This window comes from Hemitrygon akajei, chromosome 29 (assembly GCF_048418815.1).
Source record: "Hemitrygon akajei chromosome 29, sHemAka1.3, whole genome shotgun sequence".
Classification (NCBI taxonomy): domain Eukaryota; kingdom Metazoa; phylum Chordata; class Chondrichthyes; order Myliobatiformes; family Dasyatidae; genus Hemitrygon; species Hemitrygon akajei.
The window spans coordinates 4,754,421-4,780,735 of record NC_133152.1 but is presented as its reverse complement, the minus strand read 5'-3'; the positions used below and the strand labels follow the sequence as shown (position 1 = coordinate 4,780,735).

The following is a 26,315-nucleotide window of genomic DNA, read 5'->3' as shown; positions in this document are numbered from 1 at the left end:
GTATATCTATCAAATCCTAAATATTGCAAATTTTGACTGTGTATCAATAGCTCCATCGAACAACATCGTGTCTAGCTTCAAGACTTTTTTGACTTTAATAATCTTGAAAGAGAGAGTGGGTCTTCTTAGCAAATAATTGCTGCTTGTAATTGCCAGTCTTTGCGAACTCCCAGATTTCATTCAGAAGTAATATAGTCAGGTGATTGCTATGCGAAGGGAAGTTGGGGAACTGCGTCTTGCTTGGTTATTAGGTTTTCAGAGAACAAATCTTTTGTGAACAGTGGTCGCAAATCGATCAGATTTAGCATTGTTTTAGGAATGATCAGTTTCAGGTGAAGCCTGAAATCATGAGAAAGTGACACACTTGCAAAAGGCTGCCACAGTAGCACGAGGAAACAGCTGAGGAGGGAAGATATGGAGAATCTGTTATTGGGTTCATCCACATCTGACATATACGAGTTATTTGAAGTAAAGTTTCACAGACCTCAGGAACAAAGTTTTCCAGTGCGGAACAAAGACTACTATGTGAAATTTTCATATTGTTAGGACACAAGAGTTCTAAGTTCAGTAGAAAGCAAAAAAAAGGATACGTTCTTTTATACAACAAAAGTAACACTAATGATATGCTGATAATACTGATAGCTGGAGATTTATTGAGGAGAGGGTGTACAAAGCACATGTGAAGGGGTCAGGATCGGGTCTGGAGTTGAGGGGATATTGTTCTTGTCAGTTGCCACCATTGGACAAGATGGGTTTGGGAGACTGAACAGCATATCAGAGATTCCATAGCACATTACCCTCTCATATGCCAGTTGATGTAATGCATTCTGATACCAACTATAATTCTGCAAATTATACAGAGAGCAGATGAGATCCAACAAAAAAAGTGCAATTATAATATTTAGTGCTTATTATCCACCTTCAGTCAGTAGCTGCAATAATGAAAGCGGCAATGGTAATAATTGATTTCAGATTCAGTCTGAATAAAAAAGCTGGACTGTCAGCTGATTTAATGTCTTCAGAAGTGATGAGTCACTCTGCCACATTCATCCTTTAGGTGTTAATGCTCACTTCTGAATTGTCCAATATTAGAGTAATCGCTGTCTTGCACACTCTTTGCGGGACAATTCCTTGGGATTGAGAATGCCTTACACCCACTCTTGTGTTGTGGTGCCAAGAGTGACAATTGAAGCCCTTGTGGAGAGAGATGACTTTCCCAGATTATGGTCGGTGATGATTGCCATATATAAACAGATAATAATTTTCAAATTATAATTAACTGAACTTCTTTCTTTCTGCATTAAGGTACTGCTTCTACTACAACTCCGGGTGAGTATATCCTTCCAATTGTGAACTCATAACTGTGACTGCAGTAAAAAGGCTCTGCCAAGCCTCATCCTTAGTATTTCAAAAGCTCCTTGATTATAATTAATGTGCAACACAGCTACAACTTTTCCTTCGTCAACGATGGATGCATTTAGATCATCAACCAGTCCGTTACTTTCTGGGTCAGTACCGAACAGGAATTTCACGAGTCAAGTGGGCTCCGATGCCGTTTCAGTCCCCTTTCGACAGTTCCGTGGTTAACTTTCACTGACTGCTGTTTGAATGCAACGTCTAGTGAACTATGTGTATCCTTGTAGAACATGCTTTATGCAGACATCTTTACGAAATATCCCGTGGGTGGTACGGGATAGATTGTGGTTGCAAATTGATTTAACTCCAAAGTGGTCATGTAGTCCCGGAATCTAGTCGACCCAACTTTAAGCAAGCCGTATTTGACCGCGCTTTGTAGCAAGAATGTTTAAACTCATCAAAGGATTAGTGGCCCATGATAAATGCTCACCCTGCACTGCGAAGTGAGGACTCCACCATTCGGCAGTGTAATAGATGACCTTACATAACTGTCAATGGTTTTCAAACTTTAATTAAATAAATTGTATTTTTCTGCTTTCAGGTGCTCGTTCTACTGAAACTCCCAGTGAGTATATCTATCAAATCCTAAATATTGCAAATTTTGACTGTGTATCAATAGCTCCATCGAACAACGTCGTCTCTAGCTTCAAGACTTTTTTGACTTTAATAATCTTGAAAGAGTGAGTGGGTCTTCTTAGCAAATAATTGCTGCTTGTAATTGCCAGTCTTTCCGAACTCCCAGATTTCATTCAGAAGTAATATAGTCAGGTGATTGCTATGCTAAGGGAAGTTGGGGAACTGCGTCTTGCTTGGTTATTAGGTTTTCAGAGAACAAATCTTTTGTGAACAGTGGTCGCAAATCGATCAGATTTAGCATTGTTTTAGGAATGATCTGTTTCAGGTGAAGCCTGAAATCATGAGAAAGTGACACACTGGGAAAAGGCTGCCACAGTAGCACGAGGAAACAGCTGAGGAGGGAAGATGTGGAGAATCTGTTATTGGGTTCATCCACATCTGACATATACGAGTTATTTGAAGTCAAGTTTCACAGATCTCAGGAACAAAGTTTCCCAGTGAGGAACAAAGACTACTATGTGAAATTGTCATATTTTTAGGACACAAGAGCTCTAACTTCAGTAGAAAGCAAAAAAAAGGATACGTTCTTGTATACATCAATTGTAACACTGATGATTACAAGATAATTCTGAAAGCTGGATTTTTATTGAGGAGAGGGTGTATAAAGCACGTGTGAAGAGGTTAAGATCAGTTCTGGAGTTGAGGGGATATTGTTCTTGTCAGTAGCCACCATTGGACAAGATGGGTTTTGGAACTTCAACGGCACATCAGAGATTGCATAACACATTACCCTCCCATATGCCAGTTGATGTAATGCATTCTGATACGAAATATATTTCTGCAAATTATAAAGAGAGCAGATGAGTTCCAACAGAAAATGCATTTATTATATTTAGTTCTTATTGTCCACCTTCAGTCAGTAGCTACAATAATGAATGCGGCAATGGTGATAATTGATTTCAGAATCAGTCTGAATAGAAAAACTGGACTGTCAGCTGATTTAATGTCTTCAGAGGTGATCATTCACTCTGCCACCTTCATCCTTTAGGTGTTAATGCTCACTTCTGAATTGTCCAATATTCAAGTAATCGCTGTCTTGCACACTCCTTATGGGAGAATTCCTTGGGATTGAGAATGCCTTACACCCACTCTTGTCTTGTGGTGCCGTGAGTGATAATTGAAGCCCTTGTGGAGAGAGATGACTTTCCCACATTATGGCCGAGTATGATTGACATATATAAACAGATAATAATTTTCAAATTATAATTAACTGAACTTCTTTCTGTCTGCATTAAGGTACTGCTTCTACTACAACTCTGGGTGAGTATATCCTTCCTATTGTAAACACATAACTGGCTGCAGTAAAAAGGCTCTGCCAAGCCTCATCCTTAGTATTTCAAAAGCTCCTTGATTATATGAATGTGCAACACAACTACAACTTTTCCTTCGGCAACGATGGATGCATTTAGATCATCAACCAGTCAGTTACTTTCTGGGTCAGTACCGAACAGGAATTTCACGAGTCAAGTGGGCTCCGATGCCATTTCAGTCCCCTTTCGACAGTTCCGTGGTTAACTTTCACTGACTGCTGTTTGAATGCAACGTCTAGTGAACTATGTGCATCCTTGTAGAACATGCTTTATGCAGACATCTTTATGAAATATCCCGTGGGTGGTACGGGATAGATTGTGGTTGCAAATTGATTTAACTCCAAAGTGGTCATGTAGTCCCGGAATCTAGTCGACCCAACTTTAAGCAAGCCGTATTTGACCGTGCTTTGTAGCAAGAATGTTTAAACTCATCAAAGGATTAGTGGCCCATGATAAATGCTCACCCTGCACTGCGAAGTGAGGACTCCACCATTCGGCAGTGTAATAGATGACCTTACATAACTGTCAATGGTTTTCAAACTTTAATTAAATAAATTGTATTTTTCTGCTTTCAGGTGCTCGTTCTACTGAAACTCCCAGTGAGTATATCTATCAAATCCTAAATATTGCAAATTTTGACTGTGTATCAATAGCTCCATCGAACAACGTCGTCTCTAGCTTCAAGACTTTTTTGACTTTAATAATCTTGAAAGAGTGAGTGGGTCTTCTTAGCAAATAATTGCTGCTTGTAATTGCCAGTCTTTGCGAACTCCCAGATTTCATTCAGAAGTAATATAGTCAGGTGATTGCTATGCTAAGGGAAGTTGGGGAACTGCGTCTTGCTTGGTTATTAGGTTTTCAGAGAACAAATCTTTTGTGAACAGTGGTCGCAAATCGATCAGATTTAGCATTGTTTTAGGAATGATCTGTTTCAGGTGAAGCCTGAAATCATGAGAAAGTGACACACTGGGAAAAGGCTGCCACAGTAGCACGAGGAAACAGCTGAGGAGGGAAGATGTGGAGAATCTGTTATTGGGTTCATCCACATCTGACATATACGAGTTATTTGAAGTCAAGTTTCACAGATCTCAGGAACAAAGTTTCCCAGTGAGGAACAAAGACTACTATGTGAAATTGTCATATTTTTAGGACACAAGAGCTCTAACTTCAGTAGAAAGCAAAAAAAAGGATACGTTCTTGTATACATCAATTGTAACACTGATGATTACAAGATAATACTGAAAGCTGGATTTTTATTGAGGAGAGGGTGTATAAAGCACGTGTGAAGAGGTTAAGATCAGTTCTGGAGTTGAGGGGATATTGTTCTTGTCAGTAGCCACCATTGGACAAGATGGGTTTTGGAACTTCAACGGCACATCAGAGATTGCATAACACATTACCCTCCCATATGCCAGTTGATGTAATGCATTCTGATACGAAATATATTTCTGCAAATTATAAAGAGAGCAGATGAGTTCCAACAGAAAATGCATTTATTATATTTAGTTCTTATTGTCCACCTTCAGTCAGTAGCTACAATAATGAATGCGGCAATGGTGATAATTGATTTCAGAATCAGTCTGAATAGAAAAACTGGACTGTCAGCTGATTTAATGTCTTCAGAAGTGATGAGTCACTCTGCCACATTCATCCTTTAGGTGTTAATGCTCACTTCTGAATTGTCCAGTATTAGAGTAATCGCTGTCTTGCACACTCTTTGCGGGACAATTCCTTGGGATTGAGAATGCCTTACACCCACTCTTGTGTTGTGGTGCCAAGAGTGACAATTGAAGCCCTTGTGGAGTGAGATGACTTTCCCAGATTATGGTCGGTGATGATTGCCATATATAAACAGATAATAATTTTCAAATTATAATTAACTGAACTTCTTTCTTTCTGCATTAAGGTACTGCTTCTACTACAACTCCGGGTGAGTATATCCTTCCAATTGTGAACTCATAACTGTGACTGCAGTAAAAAGGCTCTGCCAAGCCTCATCCTTAGTATTTCAAAAGCTCCTTGATTATAATTAATGTGCAACACAGCTACAACTTTTCCTTCGTCAACGATGGATGCATTTAGATCATCAACCAGTCCGTTACTTTCTGGGTCAGTACCGAACAGGAATTTCACGAGTCAAGTGGGCTCCGATGCCGTTTCAGTCCCCTTTCGACAGTTCCGTGGTTAACTTTCACTGACTGCTGTTTGAATGCAACGTCTAGTGAACTATGTGCATCCTTGTAGAACATGCTTTATGCAGACATCTTTACGAAATATCCCGTGGGTGGTACGGGATAGATTGTGGTTGCAAATTGATTTAACTCCAAAGTGGTCATGTAGTCCCGGAATCTAGTCGACCCAACTTTAAGCAAGCCGTATTTGACCGCGCTTTGTAGCAAGAATGTTTAAACTCATCAAAGGATTAGTGGCCCATGATAAATGCTCACCCTGCACTGCGAAGTGAGGACTCCACCATTCGGCAGTGTAATAGATGACCTTACATAACTGTCAATGGTTTTCAAACTTTAATTAAATAAATTGTATTTTTCTGCTTTCAGGTGCTCGTTCTACTGAAACTCCCAGTGAGTATATCTATCAAATCCTAAATATTGCAAATTTTGACTGTGTATCAATAGCTCCATCGAACAACATCGTGTCTAGCTTCAAGACTTTTTTGACTTTAATAATCTTGAAAGAGAGAGTGGGTCTTCTTAGCAAATAATTGCTGCTTGTAATTGCCAGTCTTTGCGAACTCCCAGATTTCATTCAGAAGTAATATAGTCAGGTGATTGCTATGCGAAGGGAAGTTGGGGAACTGCGTCTTGCTTGGTTATTAGGTTTTCAGAGAACAAATCTTTTGTGAACAGTGGTCGCAAATCGATCAGATTTAGCATTGTTTTAGGAATGATCAGTTTCAGGTGAAGCCTGAAATCATGAGAAAGTGACACACTTGCAAAAGGCTGCCACAGTAGCACGAGGAAACAGCTGAGGAGGGAAGATATGGAGAATCTGTTATTGGGTTCATCCACATCTGACATATACGAGTTATTTGAAGTAAAGTTTCACAGACCTCAGGAACAAAGTTTTCCAGTGCGGAACAAAGACTACTATGTGAAATTTTCATATTGTTAGGACACAAGAGTTCTAAGTTCAGTAGAAAGCAAAAAAAAGGATACGTTCTTTTATACAACAAAAGTAACACTAATGATATGCTGATAATACTGATAGCTGGAGATTTATTGAGGAGAGGGTGTACAAAGCACATGTGAAGGGGTCAGGATCGGGTCTGGAGTTGAGGGGATATTGTTCTTGTCAGTTGCCACCATTGGACAAGATGGGTTTGGGAGACTGAACAGCATATCAGAGATTCCATAGCACATTACCCTCTCATATGCCAGTTGATGTAATGCATTCTGATACCAACTATAATTCTGCAAATTATACAGAGAGCAGATGAGATCCAACAAAAAAAGTGCAATTATAATATTTAGTGCTTATTATCCACCTTCAGTCAGTAGCTGCAATAATGAAAGCGGCAATGGTAATAATTGATTTCAGATTCAGTCTGAATAAAAAAGCTGGACTGTCAGCTGATTTAATGTCTTCAGAAGTGATGAGTCACTCTGCCACATTCATCCTTTAGGTGTTAATGCTCACTTCTGAATTGTCCAATATTAGAGTAATCGCTGTCTTGCACACTCTTTGCGGGACAATTCCTTGGGATTGAGAATGCCTTACACCCACTCTTGTGTTGTGGTGCCAAGAGTGACAATTGAAGCCCTTGTGGAGAGAGATGACTTTCCCAGATTATGGTCGGTGATGATTGCCATATATAAACAGATAATAATTTTCAAATTATAATTAACTGAACTTCTTTCTTTCTGCATTAAGGTACTGCTTCTACTACAACTCCGGGTGAGTATATCCTTCCAATTGTGAACTCATAACTGTGACTGCAGTAAAAAGGCTCTGCCAAGCCTCATCCTTAGTATTTCAAAAGCTCCTTGATTATAATTAATGTGCAACACAGCTACAACTTTTCCTTCGTCAACGATGGATGCATTTAGATCATCAACCAGTCCGTTACTTTCTGGGTCAGTACCGAACAGGAATTTCACGAGTCAAGTGGGCTCCGATGCCGTTTCAGTCCCCTTTCGACAGTTCCGTGGTTAACTTTCACTGACTGCTGTTTGAATGCAACGTCTAGTGAACTATGTGTATCCTTGTAGAACATGCTTTATGCAGACATCTTTACGAAATATCCCGTGGGTGGTACGGGATAGATTGTGGTTGCAAATTGATTTAACTCCAAAGTGGTCATGTAGTCCCGGAATCTAGTCGACCCAACTTTAAGCAAGCCGTATTTGACCGCGCTTTGTAGCAAGAATGTTTAAACTCATCAAAGGATTAGTGGCCCATGATAAATGCTCACCCTGCACTGCGAAGTGAGGACTCCACCATTCGGCAGTGTAATAGATGACCTTACATAACTGTCAATGGTTTTCAAACTTTAATTAAATAAATTGTATTTTTCTGCTTTCAGGTGCTCGTTCTACTGAAACTCCCAGTGAGTATATCTATCAAATCCTAAATATTGCAAATTTTGACTGTGTATCAATAGCTCCATCGAACAACGTCGTCTCTAGCTTCAAGACTTTTTTGACTTTAATAATCTTGAAAGAGTGAGTGGGTCTTCTTAGCAAATAATTGCTGCTTGTAATTGCCAGTCTTTCCGAACTCCCAGATTTCATTCAGAAGTAATATAGTCAGGTGATTGCTATGCTAAGGGAAGTTGGGGAACTGCGTCTTGCTTGGTTATTAGGTTTTCAGAGAACAAATCTTTTGTGAACAGTGGTCGCAAATCGATCAGATTTAGCATTGTTTTAGGAATGATCTGTTTCAGGTGAAGCCTGAAATCATGAGAAAGTGACACACTGGGAAAAGGCTGCCACAGTAGCACGAGGAAACAGCTGAGGAGGGAAGATGTGGAGAATCTGTTATTGGGTTCATCCACATCTGACATATACGAGTTATTTGAAGTCAAGTTTCACAGATCTCAGGAACAAAGTTTCCCAGTGAGGAACAAAGACTACTATGTGAAATTGTCATATTTTTAGGACACAAGAGCTCTAACTTCAGTAGAAAGCAAAAAAAAGGATACGTTCTTGTATACATCAATTGTAACACTGATGATTACAAGATAATACTGAAAGCTGGATTTTTATTGAGGAGAGGGTGTACAAAGCACGTGTGAAGAGGTTAAGATCAGTTCTGGAGTTGAGGGGATATTGTTCTTGTCAGTAGCCACCATTGGACAAGATGGGTTTTGGAACTTCAACGGCACATCAGAGATTGCATAACACATTACCCTCCCATATGCCAGTTGATGTAATGCATTCTGATACGAAATATATTTCTGCAAATTATAAAGAGAGCAGATGAGTTCCAACAGAAAATGCATTTATTATATTTAGTTCTTATTGTCCACCTTCAGTCAGTAGCTACAATAATGAATGCGGCAATGGTGATAATTGATTTCAGAATCAGTCTGAATAGAAAAACTGGACTGTCAGCTGATTTAATGTCTTCAGAGGTGATCATTCACTCTGCCACTTTCATCCTTTAGGTGTTAATGCTCACTTCTGAATTGTCCAATATTCAAGTAATCGCTGTCTTGCACACTCCTTATGGGAGAATTCCTTGGGATTGAGAATGCCTTACACCCACTCTTGTCTTGTGGTGCCGTGAGTGATAATTGAAGCCCTTGTGGAGAGAGATGACTTTCCCACATTATGGCCGAGTATGATTGACATATATAAACAGATAATAATTTTCAAATTATAATTAACTGAACTTCTTTCTGTCTGCATTAAGGTACTGCTTCTACTACAACTCTGGGTGAGTATATCCTTCCTATTGTAAACACATAACTGGCTGCAGTAAAAAGGCTCTGCCAAGCCTCATCCTTAGTATTTCAAAAGCTCCTTGATTATATGAATGTGCAACACAACTACAACTTTTCCTTCGGCAACGATGGATGCATTTAGATCATCAACCAGTCAGTTACTTTCTGGGTCAGTACCGAACAGGAATTTCACGAGTCAAGTGGGCTCCGATGCCGTTTCAGTCCCCTTTCGACAGTTCCGTGGTTAACTTTCACTGACTGCTGTTTGAATGCAACGTCTAGTGAACTATGTGCATCCTTGTAGAACATGCTTTATGCAGACATCTTTACGAAATATCCCGTGGGTGGTACGGGATAGATTGTGGTTGCAAATTGATTTAACTCCAAAGTGGTCATGTAGTCCCGGAATCTAGTCGACCCAACTTTAAGCAAGCCGTATTTGACCGTGCTTTGTAGCAAGAATGTTTAAACTCATCAAAGGATTAGTAGCCCATGATAAATGCTCACCCTGCACTGCGAAGTGAGGACTCCACCATTCGGCAGTGTAATAGATGACCTTACATAACTGTCAATGGTTTTCAAACTTTAATTAAATAAATTGTATTTTTCTGCTTTCAGGTGCTCGTTCTACTGAAACTCCCAGTGAGTATATCTATCAAATCCTAAATATTGCAAATTTTGACTGTGTATCAATAGCTCCATCGAACAACGTCGTCTCTAGCTTCAAGACTTTTTTGACTTTAATAATCTTGAAAGAGTGAGTGGGTCTTCTTAGCAAATAATTGCTGCTTGTAATTGCCAGTCTTTCCGAACTCCCAGATTTCATTCAGAAGTAATATAGTCAGGTGATTGCTATGCTAAGGGAAGTTGGGGAACTGCGTCTTGCTTGGTTATTAGGTTTTCAGAGAACAAATCTTTTGTGAACAGTGGTCGCAAATCGATCAGATTTAGCATTGTTTTAGGAATGATCTGTTTCAGGTGAAGCCTGAAATCATGAGAAAGTGACACACTGGGAAAAGGCTGCCACAGTAGCACGAGGAAACAGCTGAGGAGGGAAGATGTGGAGAATCTGTTATTGGGTTCATCCACATCTGACATATACGAGTTATTTGAAGTCAAGTTTCACAGATCTCAGGAACAAAGTTTCCCAGTGAGGAACAAAGACTACTATGTGAAATTGTCATATTTTTAGGACACAAGAGCTCTAACTTCAGTAGAAAGCAAAAAAAAGGATACGTTCTTGTATACATCAATTGTAACACTGATGATTACAAGATAATTCTGAAAGCTGGATTTTTATTGAGGAGAGGGTGTATAAAGCACGTGTGAAGAGGTTAAGATCAGTTCTGGAGTTGAGGGGATATTGTTCTTGTCAGTAGCCACCATTGGACAAGATGGGTTTTGGAACTTCAACGGCACATCAGAGATTGCATAACACATTACCCTCCCATATGCCAGTTGATGTAATGCATTCTGATACGAAATATATTTCTGCAAATTATAAAGAGAGCAGATGAGTTCCAACAGAAAATGCATTTATTATATTTAGTTCTTATTGTCCACCTTCAGTCAGTAGCTACAATAATGAATGCGGCAATGGTGATAATTGATTTCAGAATCAGTCTGAATAGAAAAACTGGACTGTCAGCTGATTTAATGTCTTCAGAGGTGATCATTCACTCTGCCACCTTCATCCTTTAGGTGTTAATGCTCACTTCTGAATTGTCCAATATTCAAGTAATCGCTGTCTTGCACACTCCTTATGGGAGAATTCCTTGGGATTGAGAATGCCTTACACCCACTCTTGTCTTGTGGTGCCGTGAGTGATAATTGAAGCCCTTGTGGAGAGAGATGACTTTCCCACATTATGGCCGAGTATGATTGACATATATAAACAGATAATAATTTTCAAATTATAATTAACTGAACTTCTTTCTGTCTGCATTAAGGTACTGCTTCTACTACAACTCTGGGTGAGTATATCCTTCCTATTGTAAACACATAACTGGCTGCAGTAAAAAGGCTCTGCCAAGCCTCATCCTTAGTATTTCAAAAGCTCCTTGATTATATGAATGTGCAACACAACTACAACTTTTCCTTCGGCAACGATGGATGCATTTAGATCATCAACCAGTCAGTTACTTTCTGGGTCAGTACCGAACAGGAATTTCACGAGTCAAGTGGGCTCCGATGCCGTTTCAGTCCCCTTTCGACAGTTCCGTGGTTAACTTTCACTGACTGCTGTTTGAATGCAACGTCTAGTGAACTATGTGCATCCTTGTAGAACATGCTTTATGCAGACATCTTTACGAAATATCCCGTGGGTGGTACGGGATAGATTGTGGTTGCAAATTGATTTAACTCCAAAGTGGTCATGTAGTCCCGGAATCTAGTCGACCCAACTTTAAGCAAGCCGTATTTGACCGTGCTTTGTAGCAAGAATGTTTAAACTCATCAAAGGATTAGTGGCCCATGATAAATGCTCACCCTGCACTGCGAAGTGAGGACTCCACCATTCGGCAGTGTAATAGATGACCTTACATAACTGTCAATGGTTTTCAAACTTTAATTAAATAAATTGTATTTTTCTGCTTTCAGGTGCTCGTTCTACTGAAACTCCCAGTGAGTATATCTATCAAATCCTAAATATTGCAAATTTTGACTGTGTATCAATAGCTCCATCGAACAACGTCGTCTCTAGCTTCAAGACTTTTTTGACTTTAATAATCTTGAAAGAGTGAGTGGGTCTTCTTAGCAAATAATTGCTGCTTGTAATTGCCAGTCTTTCCGAACTCCCAGATTTCATTCAGAAGTAATATAGTCAGGTGATTGCTATGCTAAGGGAAGTTGGGGAACTGCGTCTTGCTTGGTTATTAGGTTTTCAGAGAACAAATCTTTTGTGAACAGTGGTCGCAAATCGATCAGATTTAGCATTGTTTTAGGAATGATCTGTTTCAGGTGAAGCCTGAAATCATGAGAAAGTGACACACTGGGAAAAGGCTGCCACAGTAGCACGAGGAAACAGCTGAGGAGGGAAGATGTGGAGAATCTGTTATTGGGTTCATCCACATCTGACATATACGAGTTATTTGAAGTCAAGTTTCACAGATCTCAGGAACAAAGTTTCCCAGTGAGGAACAAAGACTACTATGTGAAATTGTCATATTTTTAGGACACAAGAGCTCTAACTTCAGTAGAAAGCAAAAAAAAGGATACGTTCTTGTATACATCAATTGTAACACTGATGATTACAAGATAATACTGAAAGCTGGATTTTTATTGAGGAGAGGGTGTATAAAGCACGTGTGAAGAGGTTAAGATCAGTTCTGGAGTTGAGGGGATATTGTTCTTGTCAGTAGCCACCATTGGACAAGATGGGTTTTGGAACTTCAACGGCACATCAGAGATTGCATAACACATTACCCTCCCATATGCCAGTTGATGTAATGCATTCTGATACGAAATATATTTCTGCAAATTATAAAGAGAGCAGATGAGTTCCAACAGAAAATGCATTTATTATATTTAGTTCTTATTGTCCACCTTCAGTCAGTAGCTACAATAATGAATGCGGCAATGGTGATAATTGATTTCAGAATCAGTCTGAATAGAAAAACTGGACTGTCAGCTGATTTAATGTCTTCAGAGGTGATCATTCACTCTGCCACCTTCATCCTTTAGGTGTTAATGCTCACTTCTGAATTGTCCAATATTCGAGTAATCGCTGTCTTGCACACTCCTTATGGGAGAATTCCTTGGGATTGAGAATGCCTTACACCCACTCTTGTCTTGTGGTGCCGTGAGTGATAATTGAAGCCCTTGTGGAGAGAGATGACTTTCCCACATTATGGCCGAGTATGATTGACATATATAAACAGATAATAATTTTCAAATTATAATTAACTGAACTTCTTTCTGTCTGCATTAAGGTACTGCTTCTACTACAACTCTGGGTGAGTATATCCTTCCTATTGTAAACACATAACTGGCTGCAGTAAAAAGGCTCTGCCAAGCCTCATCCTTAGTATTTCAAAAGCTCCTTGATTATATGAATGTGCAACACAACTACAACTTTTCCTTCGGCAACGATGGATGCATTTAGATCATCAACCAGTCAGTTACTTTCTGGGTCAGTACCGAACAGGAATTTCACGAGTCAAGTGGGCTCCGATGCCGTTTCAGTCCCCTTTCGACAGTTCCGTGGTTAACTTTCACTGACTGCTGTTTGAATGCAACGTCTAGTGAACTATGTGCATCCTTGTAGAACATGCTTTATGCAGACATCTTTACGAAATATCCCGTGGGTGGTACGGGATAGATTGTGGTTGCAAATTGATTTAACTCCAAAGTGGTCATGTAGTCCCGGAATCTAGTCGACCCAACTTTAAGCAAGCCGTATTTGACCGTGCTTTGTAGCAAGAATGTTTAAACTCATCAAAGGATTAGTGGCCCATGATAAATGCTCACCCTGCACTGCGAAGTGAGGACTCCACCATTCGGCAGTGTAATAGATGACCTTACATAACTGTCAATGGTTTTCAAACTTTAATTAAATAAATTGTATTTTTCTGCTTTCAGGTGCTCGTTCTACTGAAACTCCCAGTGAGTATATCTATCAAATCCTAAATATTGCAAATTTTGACTGTGTATCAATAGCTCCATCGAACAACGTCGTCTCTAGCTTCAAGACTTTTTTGACTTTAATAATCTTGAAAGAGTGAGTGGGTCTTCTTAGCAAATAATTGCTGCTTGTAATTGCCAGTCTTTCCGAACTCCCAGATTTCATTCAGAAGTAATATAGTCAGGTGATTGCTATGCTAAGGGAAGTTGGGGAACTGCGTCTTGCTTGGTTATTAGGTTTTCAGAGAACAAATCTTTTGTGAACAGTGGTCGCAAATCGATCAGATTTAGCATTGTTTTAGGAATGATCTGTTTCAGGTGAAGCCTGAAATCATGAGAAAGTGACACACTGGGAAAAGGCTGCCACAGTAGCACGAGGAAACAGCTGAGGAGGGAAGATGTGGAGAATCTGTTATTGGGTTCATCCACATCTGACATATACGAGTTATTTGAAGTCAAGTTTCACAGATCTCAGGAACAAAGTTTCCCAGTGAGGAACAAAGACTACTATGTGAAATTGTCATATTTTTAGGACACAAGAGCTCTAACTTCAGTAGAAAGCAAAAAAAAGGATACGTTCTTGTATACATCAATTGTAACACTGATGATTACAAGATAATACTGAAAGCTGGATTTTTATTGAGGAGAGGGTGTATAAAGCACGTGTGAAGAGGTTAAGATCAGTTCTGGAGTTGAGGGGATATTGTTCTTGTCAGTAGCCACCATTGGACAAGATGGGTTTTGGAACTTCAACGGCACATCAGAGATTGCATAACACATTACCCTCCCATATGCCAGTTGATGTAATGCATTCTGATACGAAATATATTTCTGCAAATTATAAAGAGAGCAGATGAGTTCCAACAGAAAATGCATTTATTATATTTAGTTCTTATTGTCCACCTTCAGTCAGTAGCTACAATAATGAATGCGGCAATGGTGATAATTGATTTCAGAATCAGTCTGAATAGAAAAACTGGACTGTCAGCTGATTTAATGTCTTCAGAGGTGATCATTCACTCTGCCACCTTCATCCTTTAGGTGTTAATGCTCACTTCTGAATTGTCCAATATTCGAGTAATCGCTGTCTTGCACACTCCTTATGGGAGAATTCCTTGGGATTGAGAATGCCTTACACCCACTCTTGTCTTGTGGTGCCGTGAGTGATAATTGAAGCCCTTGTGGAGAGAGATGACTTTCCCACATTATGGCCGAGTATGATTGACATATATAAACAGATAATAATTTTCAAATTATAATTAACTGAACTTCTTTCTGTCTGCATTAAGGTACTGCTTCTACTACAACTCTGGGTGAGTATATCCTTCCTATTGTAAACACATAACTGGCTGCAGTAAAAAGGCTCTGCCAAGCCTCATCCTTAGTATTTCAAAAGCTCCTTGATTATATGAATGTGCAACACAACTACAACTTTTCCTTCGGCAACGATGGATGCATTTAGATCATCAACCAGTCAGTTACTTTCTGGGTCAGTACCGAACAGGAATTTCACGAGTCAAGTGGGCTCCGATGCCGTTTCAGTCCCCTTTCGACAGTTCCGTGGTTAACTTTCACTGACTGCTGTTTGAATGCAACGTCTAGTGAACTATGTGCATCCTTGTAGAACATGCTTTATGCAGACATCTTTACGAAATATCCCGTGGGTGGTACGGGATATATTGTTGTTGCAAATTGATTTAACTCCAAACTGGTCATGTAGTCCAGGAATCTAGTCGCCCCAACCTTAACAAGCCGTATTTGACCGTGCTTTGTAGCAAGAATGTTTAAACTCATCAAAGGATTAGTAGCCCATGATAAATGCTCACCCTGCACTGCGAAGTGAGGACTCCACCATTCGGCAGTGTAATAGATGACCTTACATAACTGTCAATGGTTTTCAAACTTTAATTAAATAAATTGTATTTTTCTGCTTTCAGGTGCTCGTTCTACTGAAACTCCCAGTGAGTATATCTATCAAATCCTAAATATTGCAAATTTTGACTGTGTATCAATAGCTCCATCGAACAACGTCATCTCTAGCTTCAAGACTTTTTTGACTTTAATAATCTTGAAAGAGTGAGTGGGTCTTCTTAGCAAATAATCGCTGCTTGTAATTGCCAGTCTTTCCGAACTCCCAGATTTCATTCAGAAGTAATATAGTCAGGTGATTGCTATGCTAAGGGAAGTTGGGGAACTGCGTCTTGCTTGGTTATTAGGTTTTCAGAGAACAAATCTTTTGTGAACAGTGGTCGCAAATCGATCAGATTTAGCATTGTTTTAGGAATGATCTGTTTCAGGTGAAGCCTGAAATCATGAGAAAGTGACACACTGGGAAAAGGCTGCCACAGTAGCACGAGGAAACAGCTGAGGAGGGAAGATGTGGAGAATCTGTTATTGGGTTCATCCACATCTGACATATACGAGTTATTTGAAGTCAAGTTTCACAGATCTCAGGAACAAAGTTTCCCAGTGAGGAACAAAGACTACTATGTGAAATTGTCATATTTTTAGGACACAAGAGCTCTAACTTCAGTAGAAAGCAAAAAAAAGGATACGTTCTTGTATACATCAATTGTAACACTGATGATTACAAGATAATACTGAAAGCTGGATTTTTATTGAGGAGAGGGTGTATAAAGCACGTGTGAAGAGGTTAAGATCAGTTCTGGAGTTGAGGGGATATTGTTCTTGTCAGTAGCCACCATTGGACAAGATGGGTTTTGGAACTTCAACGGCACATCAGAGATTGCATAACACATTACCCTCCCATATGCCAGTTGATGTAATGCATTCTGATACGAAATATATTTCTGCAAATTATAAAGAGAGCAGATGAGTTCCAACAGAAAATGCATTTATTATATTTAGTTCTTATTGTCCACCTTCAGTCAGTAGCTACAATAATGAATGCGGCAATGGTGATAATTGATTTCAGAATCAGTCTGAATAGAAAAACTGGACTGTCAGCTGATTTAATGTCTTCAGAGGTGATCATTCACTCTGCCACCTTCATCCTTTAGGTGTTAATGCTCACTTCTGAATTGTCCAATATTCGAGTAATCGCTGTCTTGCACACTCCTTATGGGAGAATTCCTTGGGATTGAGAATGCCTTACACCCACTCTTGTCTTGTGGTGCCGTGAGTGATAATTGAAGCCCTTGTGGAGAGAGATGACTTTCCCACATTATGGCCGAGTATGATTGACATATATAAACAGATAATAATTTTCAAATTATAATTAACTGAACTTCTTTCTGTCTGCATTAAGGTACTGCTTCTACTACAACTCTGGGTGAGTATATCCTTCCTATTGTAAACACATAACTGGCTGCAGTAAAAAGGCTCTGCCAAGCCTCATCCTTAGTATTTCAAAAGCTCCTTGATTATATGAATGTGCAACACAACTACAACTTTTCCTTCGGCAACGATGGATGCATTTAGATCATCAACCAGTCAGTTACTTTCTGGGTCAGTACCGAACAGGAATTTCACGAGTCAAGTGGGCTCCGATGCCGTTTCAGTCCCCTTTCGACAGTTCCGTGGTTAACTTTCACTGACTGCTGTTTGAATGCAACGTCTAGTGAACTATGTGCATCCTTGTAGAACATGCTTTATGCAGACATCTTTATGAAATATCCCGTGGGTGGTACGGGATAGATTGTGGTTGCAAATTGATTTAACTCCAAAGTGGTCATGTAGTCCCGGAATCTAGTCGCCCGAACCTTAACAAGCCGTATTTGACCGCGCTTTGTCTCAAGAATGTTTAAACTCATCAAAGGATTAGTGGCCCATGATAAATGCTCACCCTGCACTGCGAAGTGAGGACTCCACCATTCGGCAGTGTAATAGATGACCTTAAATAACTGTCAATGGTTTTCAAACTTTAATTAAATAAATTGTATTTTTCTGCTTTCAGGTGCTCGTTCTACTGTAACTCCCAGTGAGTATATCTTTCAAATCCTAAATATTGCAAATTTTGACTGTGTATCAATAGCTCCATCGAACAACGTCATGTCTAGCTTCAAGACTTTTTTGACTTTAATAATCTTGAAAGAGAGAGTGGATCTTCTTAGCAAATAACTGCTGCTTGTAATTGCCAGTCTTCGAGAACTCCCAGATTTCATTCAGAAGTAATATAGTCAGGTCATTGCTATGCTAATGAAAGTTGTGGAACTGCGTCTTCCTTGATTATTAGGTTTTCAGAGAACAAATCTTTTGTGAACAGTGGTCGCAAATCGATCAGATTTAGCATTGTTTTAGGAATGATCAGTTTCAGGTGAAGCCTGAAATCATGAGAAAGTGACCCACTGGGAAAAGGCTGCCACAGTAGCACGAGGAAACAGCTGAGGAGGGAAGATATGGAGAATCTGTTATTGGGTTCATCCACATCTGACATATACGAGTTATTTGAAGACAAGTTTCACAGATCTCAGGAACAAAGTTTTCCAGTGAGGAACAAAGACTACTATGTGAAATTGTCATATTGTTAGGACACAAGAGCTCTAACTTCAGTAGAAAGCAAAAAAAAAGATACGTTTTTGTATACATCAATTGTAACACTGATGATTACAAGATAATACTGAAAGCTGGAGGTTTATTGAGGAGAGGGTGTATAAAGCACGTGTGAAGAGGTTAAGATCAGTTCTGGAGTTGAGGGGATATTGTTCTTGTCAGTAGCCACCATTGGACAAGATGGGTTTTGGAACTTCAACGGCACATCAGAGATTGCATAACACATTACCCTCTCATATGCCAGTTGATGTAATGCATTCTGATATGAAATATGTTTCTGCAAATTATAAAGAGAGCAGATGAGTTCCAACAGAAAATGCATTTATTATATTTAGTTCTTACTGTCCACCTTCAGTCAGTAGCTACAATAATGAATGCGGCAATGGTGATAATTGATTTCAGAATCAGTCTGAATAGAAAAACTGGACTGTCAGCTGATTTAATGTCTTCAGAGGTGATCATTCACTCTGCCACCTTCATCCTTTAGGTATTAATGCTCACTTCTGAATTGTCCAAAATTCGCTTAATCGCTGTCTTGCACACACCATATGGGATAATTCTTTGGGATTGAGAATGCTTTACACCCGTTCTTGTGTTGTGGTGCCGCGACTGACAATTGAAGCCCTTGTGGAGAGAGATGACTTTCCCAGATTATGGCCGAGTATGTTTGACATATATAAACAGATAATAATTTTCAAATTATAATTAACTGAACTTCTTTCTGTCTGCATTAAGGTACTGCTTCTACTACAACTCCAGGTGAGTATATCCTTCCTATTGTAAATGCATAACTGTGACTGCAGTAAAAAGGCTCTGCCAAGCCTCTTCCTTAGTATTTCAAAATCTCCTTGATTATAATTAATGTGCAACACAACTACAACTTTTCTTTTGGCAACGATGGATGTATTTAGATCATCAACCAGTCCGTTACTTTCTGGGTCAGTACCGAACAGGAATTTCACGAGTCAAGTGGGCTCCGATGCCGTTTCAGTCCCCTTTCAACAGTTCCGTGGTTAAGCTTCACTGACTGCTGTTTGAATGCAACGTCTAGTGACCTATGTGCATCCTTGTAGAATATGCTTTATGCAGATATCTTTACGAAATATCCCGTGGGTGGTACGGGATAGATTGTGGTTGCAAATTGATTTAACTCCAAAGTGGTCATGTAGTCCAGGAATCTAGTCGCCCCAACCTTAAGCAAGCCTTATTTGACCGTGCTTTGTAGCAAGAATGTTTAAACTCCTCAAAGGATTAGTAGCCCATGATAAATGCTCACCCTGCACTGTGAAGTGAGGACTCCACCATTCGGCAGTGTAATAGATGACCTTAAATAACTGTCAATGGTTTTCAAACTTTAATTAAATAAATTGTATTTTTCTGCTATCGGGTGCTCGTTCTACTGAAACTCCCAGTGAGTATATCTTCCAGATCCTAAATATTGCAAATTTTAAATGTATATCAATATTTCCATCGAACAACGTCATATCTAGCTTCAAGACTTTTGACTTTAATAATCTTTAAAGAGAGAGTGGGTCTTCTTAGCAATTAATTGCTGCTTGTAATTGCCAGTCTTTACGAACTCCCAGATTTAATTCAGAAGTAATATACTCAGGTCATTGCTCTGCTAAGGAAAGTTGGGGAACTGTGTCTTGCTTGGTTATTAGGTTTTCAGAGAACAAATCTTTTGTGAACAGTGGTCGCAAATCGATCAGATTTAGCATTGTTTTAGGAATGATCTGTTTCAGGTGAAGCCTGAAATCATGAGAAAGTGACCCACTGGGAAAAGGCTGCCACAGTAGCACGAGGAAACAGCTGAGGAGGGAAGATATGGAGAATCTGTTATTGGGTTCATCCACATCGGACATATACGAGTTATTTGAAGTCAACCTTCACAGACCTCAGGAACAAAGTTTTCCAGTGAGGAACAAAGACAACTATGTGAAATTTTCATATTGTTAGGACACAAGAGCTCTAAGTTCAGTAGAAAGCAAAAAAAAAGGATACTTTCTTGTATATAACAATTGTAACACTGATGATAACATGATAATACTGAAAACTGGAGGTTTTTTGAGGAGAGGGCGTACGAAGCAAGTGTGAAGGGGTTAAGATCTTATGCATGTTGCTAACATTTATCGTAGTAAACGCACAAGGTTAAACAGAAAGTAAATTTATGAATCTGGAAGAGAAGAGCAGGTTCAAAGAGAAACCAGAAGTTACGACACTTCAGACATTTTGGTAGTTTCAGGTCGGTCCACAAAAGGAAAAACTAAGCAAAAAGAGAAATCCCCTCTCCCCACCCGCAAAAACCCAAGAAAAAGCCAGAGAAAGGCCAGCAGGCAAATAACACTAATTCTACTCCCATCCCTCAAGACGACAGCACAGAAAAAAGAAAAAAAAAGAGACAATCCACCCATATTCAAAAAAATACAAAGGGTTAGTATAACAGGAAGTAGACTAAAAAATTAATATTATTAAAAAAAGATTAAGAGAGAAAAATAAACTAAACCATTAGAACCTAAAACAGGATCACATTATACTAATATTTCGATAGAACACCAGCGCTCTTGTTCAGACACACCCGAACTGATGTGAGGTGTGCAAGAAATTAAGGTCTTATGGGAAGAAGAAACGACATCTTGAAAAGAGAGATTTAAAAAAAAATGAATGCTTCAGCATTAAAGATATAAAGCAAAAATATATTCAAACTTAAAAAACATTTAATTAGTAGCTTTCAAAATCAAAAGAATAAGAATAAAAAAACCGAAAACTAACCTTTAGTTGAACATGTAAAAAGTAATTACACTATCAGTCATCGTATACGGATCTTCAAATTATGAAAGGTCCGAATCTATAAGCTTAAAAGAAAAAGCAGAAACAATAAAAAACTATTAAAGATGGATAATAAAAGTACAATACATTAAACAACTCGTAGTAGAAAGATGATATTCCTCGAGAAATCTCTGGGCATCAGCTGGAGATTTAAACAGCCGACGAGAATTATCGGGAAGACCAACTCTCAGCTGCGCTGGGAATAACAGCACTTGTTTGAAGTCTTTCCGAAAGAATTCCGACATCACCGATTTAAAAGCCATTCTTTCCCTCAAAACTTCAGGGCTAAAATCTTCCACGATTCGAAATTTGAAATCTTGAAAGTCGATCGTGCCCTTCTGTCGGGCAGCTCAAATCAGGCAGTCTTTAATATGAGCATAGTGAAGCTGGAGGATTACTGGCCTTGGTTTTTCACCTGGAGCTGGTTTTAAGCGAGAAATGCGGTGCGCACGGTGGATCACTGGAGGGGTATCCAGAACATTTGAGCCGAACACATCCATTAAGAATTTAGAGGAAAAATTCAACTGGATCTCCCTTCTTGACATTTTCCGAGAGCCCGATTATTCGCAGATTCTGTCTTCGAGATCGATTTTCAAGATCAATAATTTTGGATTTGTAGCATTCCAGCACTTGAGAAGTCGAAGACAGCTTTTGTTCCAAAGTTTCAATTTTACGATCTCTCTGGCGGGTGGCTTCTTCAAGAGCTGAAATTCTTGCTTGTTGTTGTTGAATTTCCAATTTAAGTGATTGAAGACTTACGTCGACTGTCTTTGAAGTTTCATCAAGCTGGGAAATTTTTGGACTAAGTTTATCCACTTGTTACCAATTTGCTTTGTATGTGATGATGGGAGATCTGTAGAATCCATTCCACATCAGTTGAAGTCAAGGAAGCATAGATTATACTTGGCACAAATAGTGAATTATTTAAGACCTATTTAAATATTATGGTAGAATCAGAATCAGGTTTAATATCACTAGCATATGCTGTAAACTTTGTTAACTTCATGGCAGCAGTACAACACAATACAAAATAACAGAGAAAAAATGAATTACAGTAAACTTGTTATTTCTTCAGAATTCCAACAGGTTTGTCAGGCAAGATTTTCCCAGGAGGAAACCATGTTGACTATGGCCTATTTTATCATGTACCTGCAAGTACATGCAGGACATACCTTACGAGCCTGATTAGATTTTTTGAGGATGTGACTAAGCACATTGATGAAGGTAGAGCCGAAGATGTAGTTTACTGTATATAGATTTCAGTAAGGCATTTGATAAGGTATTCCATGCAAGGCTTGTTGAGAAAGTAAGGAGGCATGGGATTCAAGGGGACATTGCTTTCTGGATCCAGACTGGCTTGCCCACAGAAGGCAAAGAGTGGTTATAGATGGGTCATGTTCTGCATGGAGGTCGATCACCAGTGGAGTGCCTCAGGGATCTGTTCTGGGACTCCTACTCTTTGTGATTTTTATAAATGACCTGGATGAGGAAGTGGAGGGATGGGTTAGTAAATTTGCTGATGACACAAAGGTTGCAGGTGTTGTGGATAGTGTGGAGGCCTGTCAGAGGTTATAGTGGGCCATTGATAGCATGCAAAATTGGGCTGAGAAGAGGCAGATGGAGTTCAACCCAGATAAGTTTGAGGTGGTTCATTTTGGTAGGTCAAATATGATGGCAGAATATAGTATTAATGGTAAGACTCTTGGCAGTGTGGAAGATCGGAGGGATCTTGGGATCCAAGTCCATCTGTCACTCAAAGCAGCTGCGCAGGTTGACTCTGTGGTTAAGAAGGCATTCGGTGCATTGGCCTTCATCAACCATGAGCCGAGAGGTAATGTTGCAGCTATATAGGACCCTGGTCAGTCCCCACTTGGAGTACTGAGCTCAATTCTGTTTGCCTCAATTCAGAAAAGATGTGGAAACCATACAAAGGGTGCAGAGGAGATTTACAAGGATGTTGCCTGGATTGGGGAGCATGCCTTATGGGAATAGGTTGAGTGAACTCAGCCTTTTCTCCTTGGAGCAACGGAGGATGAGGGGTGACCTGATAGAGCTGTATAAGATGATGAGAAGCATTGATCATGTGGAGAGTCAGAAGCTTTCTCCCAGGGTTGAAATGGCTACCACGAGATGACATAGTTTTAAGGTGCTTGGAAGCAGGTACAGAGGAGATGTCAGGGGTAAGTTTTTTTATGCAGAGAGTGGTGAGTGTGTGGAATGGGCTGAAGGCAGCGGTGGTGCAGGCAGAAATAATATGCTCTTTTAAGAGGCTGCTGGATAGATACATGGAGTTTAGAAAAATAGAATGCTATGGGTAAGCCTAGGTAGTTATAAGGTAAGGACATGTTCAGCACAGCTTTATGGGCCGAAGGGCCTGTATTGTACTGTAGGTTTTCTACGTTTCTATGTTTCTACCCCGAATCCATACCCTTTACAATTGACTCCAACATCTTCTCAACCAATGAGCCCAGACTAACTGGTCTCTAATTTTCATTATTCTACCTTTCTCCCTTCTTGAAGAGTGGATCGACATTTGCAATTTTCTAGTCCCCCAGAATCTTCACTACCATTGACATGAGACACACAGGTGTATTATTTCCAGGATTATCCTTTGTTCCCTCTGAATAATGGAACAACATCAGCTACCTGCCAGTCTTCTGGGATATTGCCTGTGGCTAGAGATGACACAAGGATATTGGTCAAGGCCCTAGCAGTCTCTTCTTTCTCCCTTCATCATCGAGTCATTCATCTTTCTCTCCATTTATCTTCTTGCTTCTGATGTATGTATAGAATGCCTGAGGCAGCTCTTTATTCCTCCTTGCCAGAGACTTTTCAATGACCACTTCTGGCTTTCCTAATTTCTTTTGAGTTCTTTTCTAGCTTCCTTATAATCCTCAAAGATAGTGTTTGATTTTAGCTTCCTACGCTTTTTCTTCTTCACTAAATTCATCACATCTAAGGTTCTCTTACATTACCATCTTTGTCCTTTTATCTGACCATACTGTACATGTTCTGAACTCTGGGAAGTTGGTCTTTAAACTGTTACGGATTCAGCAACAATAAATATATAAGTGAGGCAGGGTTTTTATAACAAATAAAACATTTATTAAACACTGAAAAACAAACCCCCAAAAGTAAACAAACAACTAACATAACTGGAAGTCAGCTGATGTGTGGCAGCTTAAACAGTTCTTAAAGGAATAAAGCGACAACAGTTCTTAAAGCGATGAAGCTTAAACCGTTCTTAAAGCGATGTTGCAAAAACAGTTCTTCGAAGTAGTACTGCAAAAGTTCAAAATGCTTACAGTCCATTAAAGGAGAGACATTTTAGACGATTTAAATTCTCTTTCACGTTGTGTTGTTGTGATTCCCAGTCGAACTACTTTTCCCCGGAGAATTTACGAAGATGAAAATGAAACGGCTTAAAGGCACTGACCTTTCCTTGACAAAACTGTACCCAAATCCTTTCTGCTATATTTCGCAGGAATTAACATAGGGACAGCCAACGAATTCCTTCCGAATGAGGATCAAACAAGGTTGAACCTGTTTCACCGTCAAAATCGACTTTCCTCGATCTTTTAGCTCCCAAACTCCGATCTTCACTCTCCACTGATTTTTAACTGGCAGTATTATAAAGAAACTGCCGGCAATGACCTTTTAAACTTTAGGCATTAAATAAAACACCATCTTTCAACCAAACTGCGTCATAAGATTGAACCATGCAGTGGCATGGAGTTGAAATGGCAAATCCAGCCACGAACTGCCCCTCCTCACAGGAAGGGGTCCTCCTTTTATATCCTGTTTAAAAAAAAACTGTCACATGACCTCTACTGGCAGGAAAATGACGTCACTCCACCATCATAAGACCACTACCTTAAGTCCAGTATAGCTTCAACACCACTGTCACGTGACAAGTACACCTCCCTCCAAAAAAAAAAATTTGGGTCTGTCAAGAACAAAATTTTAACAATTATTTACAAGGAAAAAAAACAAATGTATAAATTTTATAACATACACAGTATACATAGTATCATCATATAACATCTGACAACTTACAATACAGTAGGAATGTTACAATTGTAAAAAAAACCACTCCATAAAAAAAATTACATTGTACTTTCAACATCGAGATAGACAATCAGCAACCACATTATCTTTACCTTTAATATGAGTTATCACAATATTGTACTCTTGTAACATCAAATTCCAATTTAATAACCTTCTGTTTTTGTTTTTCACCTTACTCAGAAAAACTAACGGATTATGATCAGTGTAAACAATAAGTGGTTTTTGAGTTGTACCAACATATACGTCAAAATGTTCTAAAGCTAAAACAAGAGATAACAATTCTTTCTCTATTGTCGAATAGTTTCTTTGATGCTTATTAAATTTCTTAGAAAAGTAAGCTACTGGATGATCAACCTCATCACCCTCATTCCTTTGCATTAATACTGCTCCTGCAGCCTCATCACTAGCATCTACAGCTAATGAAAAAGGTTTTTCAAAGTCAGGTGCCTTAAGCACAAGTTGTTGACATATCATTGTTTTCAATTTTTCAAATGCTTCTTGACAAGGCACTGTCCACACAAACTTCACATTCTTCTGCAAAAGGTTAGTTAATGGAAGGGCAACATTAGCAAAATTCTTACAAAATTTTCAATAATATCCTACCATTCCCAAGAATCTTCTGAGAGTTTTTTTCCCCGTTGGAGTGGGAATCTCTAAAATTGCCCGAACTTTTGCCTGAACAGGAGCTACCTTACCTTGACTCACAACATGTCTGAATTCACTCTGAGCTAAATTAATAGTTAACTTAGCTTTTGAAAGCCTTTCAAACAATTTCTCCTCCGCAATAACGTGTGCTTCCCAAGTATCATTTCCTGTCACTAAATCATCAATATAAGCATCTGTATTTTTCAATCCCTGAATCAGAGAGTTAATCATCCTCTGGAAAGTACCTGGGGCATTCTTCATCCCAAATGGAAGAACATTATATTCATATAGCCCAGATGGAGTCACAAATGCAGAAATCTCTCTACCTCTGTCTGTTAGTGGAACACACCAATACCCTTTCAATAAATCAATCT

At 39.3% G+C, this 26,315-nt stretch overlaps 2 long non-coding RNA genes across 2 annotated transcripts; both read left to right on the top strand.

Annotated features, from left to right (window-relative positions):
- The first annotated feature begins 1,956 nt into the window (after nucleotides 1-1,956).
- LOC140718206 (uncharacterized) lies at nucleotides 1,957-3,963 on the top strand. Its single transcript, XR_012096650.1, has 3 exons — nucleotides 1,957-1,981; nucleotides 3,289-3,312; nucleotides 3,938-3,963. It is a non-coding gene; the product is annotated as an uncharacterized lncRNA (long non-coding RNA).
- Nucleotides 3,964-13,844: 9,881 nt separating this feature from the next.
- On the top strand, nucleotides 13,845-15,850 carry LOC140718205 (uncharacterized). The gene is made up of 3 exons (XR_012096649.1): nucleotides 13,845-13,869; nucleotides 15,177-15,200; nucleotides 15,825-15,850. It is a non-coding gene; the product is annotated as an uncharacterized lncRNA (long non-coding RNA).
- Nucleotides 15,851-26,315: the final 10,465 nt, after the last annotated feature.